The 9,651-nt window shown below is 40.6% G+C and overlaps 1 protein-coding gene across 4 annotated transcripts in view; it reads left to right on the forward strand.

Annotated features, from left to right (window-relative positions):
• Positions 1 to 4,974, forward strand: part of LOC311257010 (uncharacterized protein) — a 28,560-nt gene extending 23,586 nt beyond the window's left edge. For all 4 annotated transcript variants that reach the window (XR_014622558.1, XR_014622559.1, XR_014622560.1 and 1 more), the window contains one exon: positions 1,396 to 4,974. The gene's annotated coding sequence lies outside the window, so the exon portion shown is untranslated. The remainder of the gene's footprint in view (positions 1 to 1,395) is intronic.
• The last annotated feature ends 4,677 nt before the right edge of the window (positions 4,975 to 9,651 follow it).

Consider the following 9,651-nt stretch of genomic DNA (forward strand, 5'->3'; position numbering starts at 1 on the left):
GGAAATATAATTCGGAAACACTCCATAAACTTTCATTGTTACACAGATGATACCCAGTTATGCCTATCAATAAAGCCAGATGAAACTAATCAGCTTACTTAACTCCATGCATGTCTCAAGGACATTAAGACCTGGATGACCTGCAATTTTCTGCTGTTAAATTCAGATAAAACCGAAATTATAGTACTTGGTCCTAAACACCTTAGAGATGCATTATCTAATGATATAGCTAGTTTGGATGCCATTAACTTGGCCTCCAGCACCACCGTCAGGAATCTGGGAGTTATCTTTGATCAAGATATGTCCTTCAACTCCCACATAAAACAAATTTCAAGGTCTGCATTTTTTCATCTACGTAACATTGCAAAAATCAGGCCCATCCTGTCTCAAAAAGACGCAGAAAAGAGGGTGTCGTCTCTGTACAGATTGTAAAGCCCTCTGAGGCAAACTGTGATTTGTGAATTTGGGCTATACAAATAAAATTTGATTTGATTTGATTTAAAATTAAGAATGCAAAAAAAATTAATTAGGAAATATTTACTAATATTCAGCGTATTTGACTTATAACTGTGCTGTAGGAAGACTGATTTAAGTAATTTGATCTAAAAAACAGCATTTTTTACTTATTTCAAACCTTTGAACATTTATCAGAACCTACTTCCTACTTCCACTACTGTATCTGCTTGGGTGCAGACACTTTTCTGCTTGCTCTCGCTTCTGCTTGCCTTTTTTCCACTATTATTCTTTTTTTTTTTTTTCTTCACTGAGATTACAGGCAGTGACTCCTGGATATTTATAAACCACTGGGAGCATAATTAATTGAAGATAAAGTATATTGCTGCCTCATTTCAACATTTTTTCCGAACTCTTCAGCAATTTCTCAATGAGGCCTAAGAAGTAGCACAAGCCTGTTAGCAGCTAAGGCTAAGTAGCATCAAAATGCCTCCCTTTACTGTGGACGACTCATAGAAGATCCTTCAGAAAATTGCCATGCTGGAAACCAAGGTCCACCAAATAGAAGTAAATGGGGAAGTTAATGGACTATGTGGGAATGAAACTACTCTTCCATGGAATCAGAACAGCAGACAAGAGTGTGCTAACACACGGCTAATTAGCCCCAACAACGATACAATGATAGAGGAGTACTGTGGACTGGATAATAAACCCAGGAATATGACCTGAAAAACACCAGACAATACAACTAACTCTAACTGATATGTGCTGGGTCCAGGCTATGAAGTTGATATTGTTAATGTCTTCCCCTTGGAAACAAAATATCAAGAACAGTGTCTATTCATTGCATAAGCCATTTCTCATATCTCTTGTGCATGCTCATTCTACTAAATCAATTAAAACAAAACAATAATTAAACTAAATGTATTTCCCTTTCTGTAGCATGGAGTCATCAGAGGAACCGGGCCCCTCAACATTGCAGGTGTACGACCCTCAGCCTGAAACATCAGAGTTCAGCCTGCCCGCTGCTGCTGCTGCTGCTGCTGCTGCTGCTCAAACACCATTCCTGCCTGCTGCACCTGCTGCTCCGACACCATCCCTGCAGGACAGAAGATTGGAGTTGACAATGGATGTCTTCAGACAGCAGAAAAAAGTTCTATGCCTACATGAGGAGTACTATCGACTCGGGAAATATTTAAACTACTAGGATACTCCAACATGCTGTTTACATTTTATTTCCATGCATAATTCTATATTGTTTGGGTTACCTGTTATAGTTTAGTTGCGGCCCTTGGCATGGCTGGAGGTAAGGCGTTAGGAGCCATGGTTTGCATGGGTAGCCACTGTCCCCTAACAAGTGCAATTATTCGGACATGTGTCCCATCGATTACACCCACAACACCGGGGAATCCTGCAATGTCCATAAATGCCCTTTTGTGAGCTTGTAAAGTGCGAGCATCCAGCGGAAATGAAACAAATTGTGTCACAATATGAGGTTGTGACAATGCTGTCAGTGTTTGGTTGATGACCCTGCTGATGGAGGGTTGTGACAGACCCAAGTCATCACTGCTGCATTGTTGCATTTTCCCTGTTGCCAAATACCTTAGTGTTGTGATGACTTTCATTTCGGGTGGTATTGCATTGTGGCGTTGGGTGGGAGAAGTAAGTGCATCTCTAATGAGATCAACCACAAACATGATTCCTGCACGATCCAATCTTTAGCGTTTCATTTATTCACTGTCAATCCAGTGTTTGGAGAATATCTCTCCTGCCTCTTCCGTCCGCCATTTTGTCCTCTGCTTAGGGAACTCCTAAGCTGCTTAAAAGTCCTCTTCCCTGCTCTTAACAGATCTCACCTTAGGAGCTCTCTTAAGAGCTAGGATTCTTTAGGAATAGCTTTTATCTTTACTAGGATCTCCTCTTCACTTTTAGGGGAAATTCTAAGAAAACATCATGATTCTAAGAATTTTCTTAGAATTTGGCCACTAGGAGCAACTCTTTGCACTAAGAATCTTTAGGAATATGGCCCCAGGTCTCTGGCAGGTAAATCTTTTTTAATACATGATTTTATCATCAAACTCCATCTTAATTTTATGTTTTTAACTGAAACCTGGTTAGACCAAGATAACAGTGCAGCTGTTCACATTGAGTCAAGCCCTCCAAACTTCTCTTTCACAAGTGAGACTAGAAAGCATAAAAAAGGAGGAGGTGTAAGTATTCTGTTTAATGAGTTACTCAAATGCAAGCAAATGTTTAATGGAAATTTTACATATTTTGAATATGTGGCTCTTCAGTTAAACTCATCTTCTTGGGCTATATTTCTAAACATCTACAGGTCACCTAAATACTGTACAGATTTTTTTGATGACCTAGTTGAGTTACTGTCTCTTATCTGCACTGACTTTGATTGTGTGTTAATTGTTGGTGACTTTAACATCCATTTCAACAAACCGGAGGACAGATGGACTAAAGAATTGTGTTGTGTCCTTGATAACTTTGGACTCACTCAGCATGTGATGCAGCCCACACACAACAGGGGCCACATCCTAGACTTGGTTATCTCCAAGGGTCTGAACATTTCTAAGGTTCTGGTATCTGATGTTGCTCTATGATCATTACTGTGTTTTCTTTGAGAGTGATATATCTGTGTACACAAATGTTCAAACTGAGGTCGTCTCAAAGTGCTACATCACTGAAAACACCAGTGACTTATTCATTGAGGCTTTCTCTTCCACACCTCCCCTCTCCAGGTTCTCTGTCAATGACCTTGTAGATCATTTCAGTTCTAAAGTTAGAAATGTTATTGATGCCATTGCACCCACTAAAGTGAAGGTGGTCTCTGGTAAGAAAAAATCTCCTTGGAGAAATGCCACGCTGGTCAAAATGGAAAAAACGGAATGCCAAAAAGCATTCGCAGGTGGCGAAAAACAAATCTCCAGGATCATTTTGACATTTATAAAGAGAGACTTTACATTTTTAATTTAGAACTGAAAAAGTCAAGGCAGTCCTTCTTTTCAGACATTATCACCAAAAACAATAATAATGCACGTGCCCTGTTTGCTACTGTCGACAGGCTAACAAACCCTTCTGTGCCAGTAGCCTCTGAACATCTATCTACCAGGGCCTGTAATGAATTTGCATCCTTCACTGACAAAATTCAGAAAATTAGACCAGCGGTCAGTGCCACCGTACCAGGTACAGGAGCTGTGTTATCCGGGTCCACCTAAAACCAACTCTAACACCATGACATAATTTGATCCACTCAATGACAAAAACCTGCAAGAAATAATATAACATTTGAAATCTTCCACCTGCTGCCTTGATAGTTTACCAGCAGGGTTCTTCAAAAAGGTTTCAGACTGCATGACTTCAGATCTGCTACAGATTGTCAACATGTCTCTTCTTTCAGGTGTCTTCCCCCAAGCCATGAAAACTGCAGTTATTAAACCACTCCTGAAGAAGAACAATCTAGACACATCAGTAATGAATAATTATAGGCCCATATTAAACCTCCCTATTTTAAGTAAAATCATTGAAAAAGCTGTTTTTCAACAGCTGAACAATTACTTAATAGTAAATGGCTGTTTTGATGTCTTCCAATCAGGATTTCAACCACATCACAGCACTGAGACCGCTCTAGTCAAGGTCATCAGTGACATTCATTTAAACACAGACAGTGGCAAAATTCCAGTCTTAGTGTGATGGCCACAGCTGTGGCCACACAACCATGAAACGGTGGTAACCTTCTGCACCCACACTATTTGTTTCTATATCTAAGTTAGCCGTATTTCGTTTATACATATTATACATTCAATTAAGTTGGTTTACATTAGTTTAACATTCAGTATTGAAATAAATCACACACAGGCTTTCAGTTTCATACAACACACTTTATTTGACAGTACATTAGTTTCTATTTGAAGCGCGCACATTTAGTTAGCTTTTGTACAGTCTTTGTTTCAGTATAGTTTTCTAATGCTTTGTTTTGTTCTCTTTGAGTTACCGCTGCTGCTGGTGCTGCTGCTGGGATCCGGGAACCAGGCAAAAGGGATCCGCCCCACAAGCTCAGCCATTTTATAGCAGGGATTGCTAATTGGGCTAACCCAAAGGGGCGGTACACCATGGGGGGGGGGATTTAGTGCGTTAGTTACCGTTTATGATTTGCTTTAGACAATTAGTAATTTCATTTGGTTTGGTTAGGTATGATTGTGTTTATTCTAATGAGTTCATTTTCCTGATTTGCTTTGTTTGTAAATTAGCTGTTGTCTTTTGTGTTCAGTGTTTATGTTAATCCCTCTTGTGTTAGTATGGGCTGATCACCCAGTATATAACTTACCCCTCTTGTGTTCAGTAGATGAAGTCTGTTTTGGTCTGTTTGTCTTCTGTTAGCCTGTTCAGTTGACTTTTTGTACAGTTCTGTTGATTTTACCTCTTTTATGGGCCCAGTCCTTTATTATTTTCGCTTGAGAAATTTTGTTTGCGCTATACTTTGGGTAAATAAAAACCCCTTTTTTGAAGTTACTACCTGTTGTCCTCATTGACGACTGACTCGGTCCCTCACACTTAGTTTTACTGGATCTCAGTGCTGCGTCGACCATATAACAGTCGACCACAACATACTACTGGACCGACTGGAAAACTGGGTGGGATTCTCTGGTGCAGCACTAAATTGGTTTAAATCCTATCTAAATGATAGAGACTACTTTGTGTCTATAGGTAATTACACATCTGAACAGATGAAAATGACAAGCGGAGTACCCCAGGGCTCTGTTCTGGGGCCTCTACTATTAAACATTTACATGCTCCCAGTTCAGATAATGGAAAACAACAAAATATATTACCATAGTTATGCAGATGACACACAAATGTACATAACCATATCACCAGGGGACTATAATCCCATACAAAAGTAGATGCATTGAACAAATCAATGATTGGATGTGTCAGAGTTTTCTTCAGTTAAACAAAGACTGAAATAATTGTTTTTGGAGCCAAGTTAGAACAACTAACAGTCTCTGCTCAGCTTCAATCTGTAATGTTGAAAACTGCAAACCAAGCCAGAAACCTCGGTGTAATCATGGACTCAGACCTGATTTTCAGCAGCCACATTAAGCACTGGCTGGTTTTGGGCCAAAATACATTTCTGATCTGCTGCCACGTTACGAACCATCCAGACCTCTGAGGTCATCAGGTACAGGTCTGCTTTTAGTCCCTAGAGTCAAAACTAAACATGGAGAAGCAGCGTTCAGTTATTATGCACCACATATCTGGAACAAACTCCCTGAAAACTGCAGGTCTGCTCCGACTCTCACCTCTTTTAGGCAGATAACAGGACAAATCACGTTACCATCCATAAATGTTTTTGCGTCCTGTGGGTCTTTGAATGACTTCTGTACACCGTTTACCTTGAATGACAGCACCACAGGAAAGTTCATCTGGAAACAGATGTTTCACTTAATAAGCTCGGCGCAGACGGGGTTGAAAGCTCTACGAGCAGACCGGACCAACGGAGGGATGTCAGGAGCGAAGCGGATAGACTGGCCGTCATGCTGGATGGTCCCTTTGCGTCTTGCTGCAGACATTATCATGGCGACATCTCTGGAACGATGGATCCTGACAATGACAGGGCGAGGGCAACCTTCCAAAGGCGGTCCAAGACTTCGATGTGCATGGTCAATAGAAATGGATTGGACTGGTAGCTCCAGCACCCTGAGAATGAATCCTTCAAAGAAACCAACTGGATCACTTCCTTCCATCGACTTCTTGATATTTAAGATTCTAATATTGTCTCGCCTGGAGCAACCCTTGAAATCTGTAGCTTTAGCTGTCAGTTCAGCATTTACTTTCTCCATTGCGGTCAGTTTCCTCTTCAGCGGAGTAACATCATCTTCCAAGGCGGACCACGGGACTCGTATTCGGTCTGACGTGCAGCGAGGGAGTCGGTAGACACTGCAATCTCGTCAATGCGCTTCACCATACTGTCAAATTTTTCCTCCAGTCTGGATTCGAATCTGGTGAAGACTTGCTGGAGCATTGTTTGCGTCCGTCTGGCTTCTTCGGATACGACGGTGGCAGTGTGTTTAAGCAGCGCTACAGGTGAAAGTTCAGGTGACATGCTTTGAGCGTAAGCAGCATGCTTGACACTAGCGTTAGCTTCACTTGAGTCAACAGGATCTTCTGCCATATCCCGAGGCTGGTCCAGTTTGTGCTGTTTTGCAGGCTTCGGCATTGTGAAGTGAAGTTAAGAAAACAATTTGACAGGTTTTTATGCTGGTTCAGCTGGCGAAGGACAAGTTAAATTGCTCCGAGCAGAGGAGAGACCACACCACGCAGCTTCACCCTACCACGCCAAACGGAAGTCTCGTGAACTAGTAATTTGAGGACCGAGGTACCTTTAGCCCTCAACGTAGCCTAAATTAAAGGGAGAAAATTGGTAATGCAATAATCATGTTGCCCAAATAGAGTCTGCAATAAAATGTTGATATAACAAATGTGTATGCTTGTGTGTTGCCTTCATTACCATGCATTGTTTTCACCAAAAAAAAAAAAAAGAATCAATCAAATTTGGTCAATGCTCACCTGCCCTCAGCACTCAGGCTTGAGTCGGGAGATCCTACCCAGCTTCATCCAGCAGGGGTACTCCTTACACCAAAAAAGAGTTTTTTTTGCCTCCCATCTTGCTTTTTAAAGGCCTCACAGGCCAGTCTGCAGGCCTAAAAAGAAACAGATAAAACATGTATTTAAATGTGGTGATACAATGTTTGTGTGGGTATTTAATCATTTTTATTATATAGGCCTTAAACTACACAGCTGCACCAATTAAAAAATTCAAAAACCCCTCTAACCTAACCTAGCCAAATGCCCGGGGCCTCTGTATCTTGCTGACCTACACTCCCCCCTCATAACAGGCTTATTTGATCGCATACTTCAGCATTACCTCTGACCCTAACTTCTACCTTTGATGCCTAAACCTTACCTTCATGCCTAATCCCCTTGAATGCAGGCCACAATAAAGGACCTAGAAAAAAGACAAAAAAACAGCAATAAATACTTATCTTAACTCCTTCAACAAAATACGGTAATGAGTAATATAGGTCCAGAGAGCTGTCGATAACGTGCATCGGCCCGTGCATTGCCTTTGCTACCTGCCCAGTCGTCGGAAGAAGCAGGAGGTGTCATCGAGAAAGATTCCAATTCCTAACCCTAACCCAACCTAATCTGGATGCTCAACCCTAAACCTAACCTCTACCTTGTATGCCTAAACCTAACCTAGATGTCTAAGCCTAACCTGGATGCTCAACCCTAAACCTAACCTCTACCTTGTATGCCTAAAACTAACCTAGATGTCTAACCCTAAACCTAACTTCTGACCCTAACCTCTACTTTGGGCCCTAACCTTCCTGTGTCTTAGAACCTCTTTTGTCCTTTTACTCGTTTTACTTTAAATTGTATCAATTTTTGTTACATATATAGGTTTCAGATTGTATTTTTTATTATGTTTTATTCTTTTACTGTTATTTTAAACAGGGATATTTTTAACCAGTTATAAATGGTTTTAATAAAAAGACTCCCAAAGTGTTTTTAACATTAATGGGTACCTTGTGCCAGAGCCCCTCGTAGCACTCCGTGCTGCGTTCTAACCCTAACCTAACCTCTACTTTGGATGCTTAAACTTAACATCGATGCCTAATCCCAACCTTTACCTGACCATAATGCCTGATTTTAGCGTCAACCTACCGGAGACCTAATCCGAAACCAACCTTGATGCCTAAAAACCAGTCCTAAAACATGGACCCTATTACTAAAACAACAACAACACCCTTTGTGGTTTTTTACAGAAACAGGATAATCCAACCAACAAAAATACTTGCCTGTAAAGGGACCAACAACTCAAATGTCAGAACACCTAACCCCAAATTAATACATAGAGAAGGGAAACTGCTCCATTCAGCTGTTTCGCAGCCTCCCGGGGGCTGAGTGGATGCAAGCCACAATCGATGTTAGACAAGGACTCAGAAAACAGACAAAGAACCAATATTAAATACTTACCTTAAACCCTACAACAGAATATGGGAGTGAGTTATATAGGACAAGAGTGCTGCGGATGGCGTGCGTCGTTCCGTGCATTGCCTTTGCCACCTGCCCAATTGTTGGATAAAGCAGGAGGTGTCATCGAGAAAGATTCCAATTCCTAACCCCTACCCTCTCCCTTTCCCTTACCCTCCCCTTTTCTAACTATTCTTCTCTAATTCTATCCTTAACCCTAGCCCCACCCACTAAATTAAAAAAAAGTATTTTTATAGCATAAATATAATAATTCTGATATACAAAAGCATTAATACAAAACTTCATATTGAAGTGGAAAGGAAAAAAGAACAAACTAAAGCTTAAGGGATAGAAACTTTAGGGGTATAAAAGGAGACGCTCAGGAGGAGCTCATTTCTGCTCCGACCGCAAAAGGAGAAGCATCTCTATACAGCCAGTCAAATCAGCCTGCTTTTATTTTTTATTTGTTTTTTGTGTGCCTTGGCTTGAAGAAGACCCGTACTGGGTCGGAACGTCACCTCTTGGCACACGCCCTTTTAATTTTCAATTTAATTTGGGGGACTGCCAGCCAAGGAGCTGCTGCTGATCCCTAACGAAGCCTTCCCCACATTGCAACATCTCAACACTTAATCAACATCACACTCACTTAATTGACTTTTTCAACATCGTACTCATATTCCACCTCAATAAACTATCATGTACATCTCATTGATGGTGTGGTCCTTGCTCGTGAACTGAGCATAAAAAGTGACAAGTACAAAAACAAAGTTATCTGTTTTTTGTATCACATTCATTAACAAATAATGAAATGGTTTATTTTCTGATTTTGGATTCTCAATTGAACATCAAATGAACAAATGCTAAATGGCCCCTATGGTAGCATCTCTTTGAGGTCGTACTTAGAAAACATCACTGCTTTGAAGTAAATGCCAATATTGGAACACTTTTATGCTCACAATACCAATATTTGGCAGGCATAATGTTAACCATATTCCCTGTCAGTTTAGTGTGTTAGCATACTAACATTTTGTAGTTATAAAAACAAAGTATGATTGAAGCTGATGTAATTAGTTTACTCATGATAAAATAAAGCATTGGACAGGTTTAAGTAGTCTTTTTATGTTTCAGAATGAAAAAACTACTGCACGTTAA

The sequence above is a fragment of the Pagrus pagrus genome (assembly GCF_965226575.1).
Source record: "Pagrus pagrus genome assembly, chromosome: 5".
In the NCBI taxonomy this organism is placed as follows: domain Eukaryota; kingdom Metazoa; phylum Chordata; class Actinopteri; order Spariformes; family Sparidae; genus Pagrus; species Pagrus pagrus.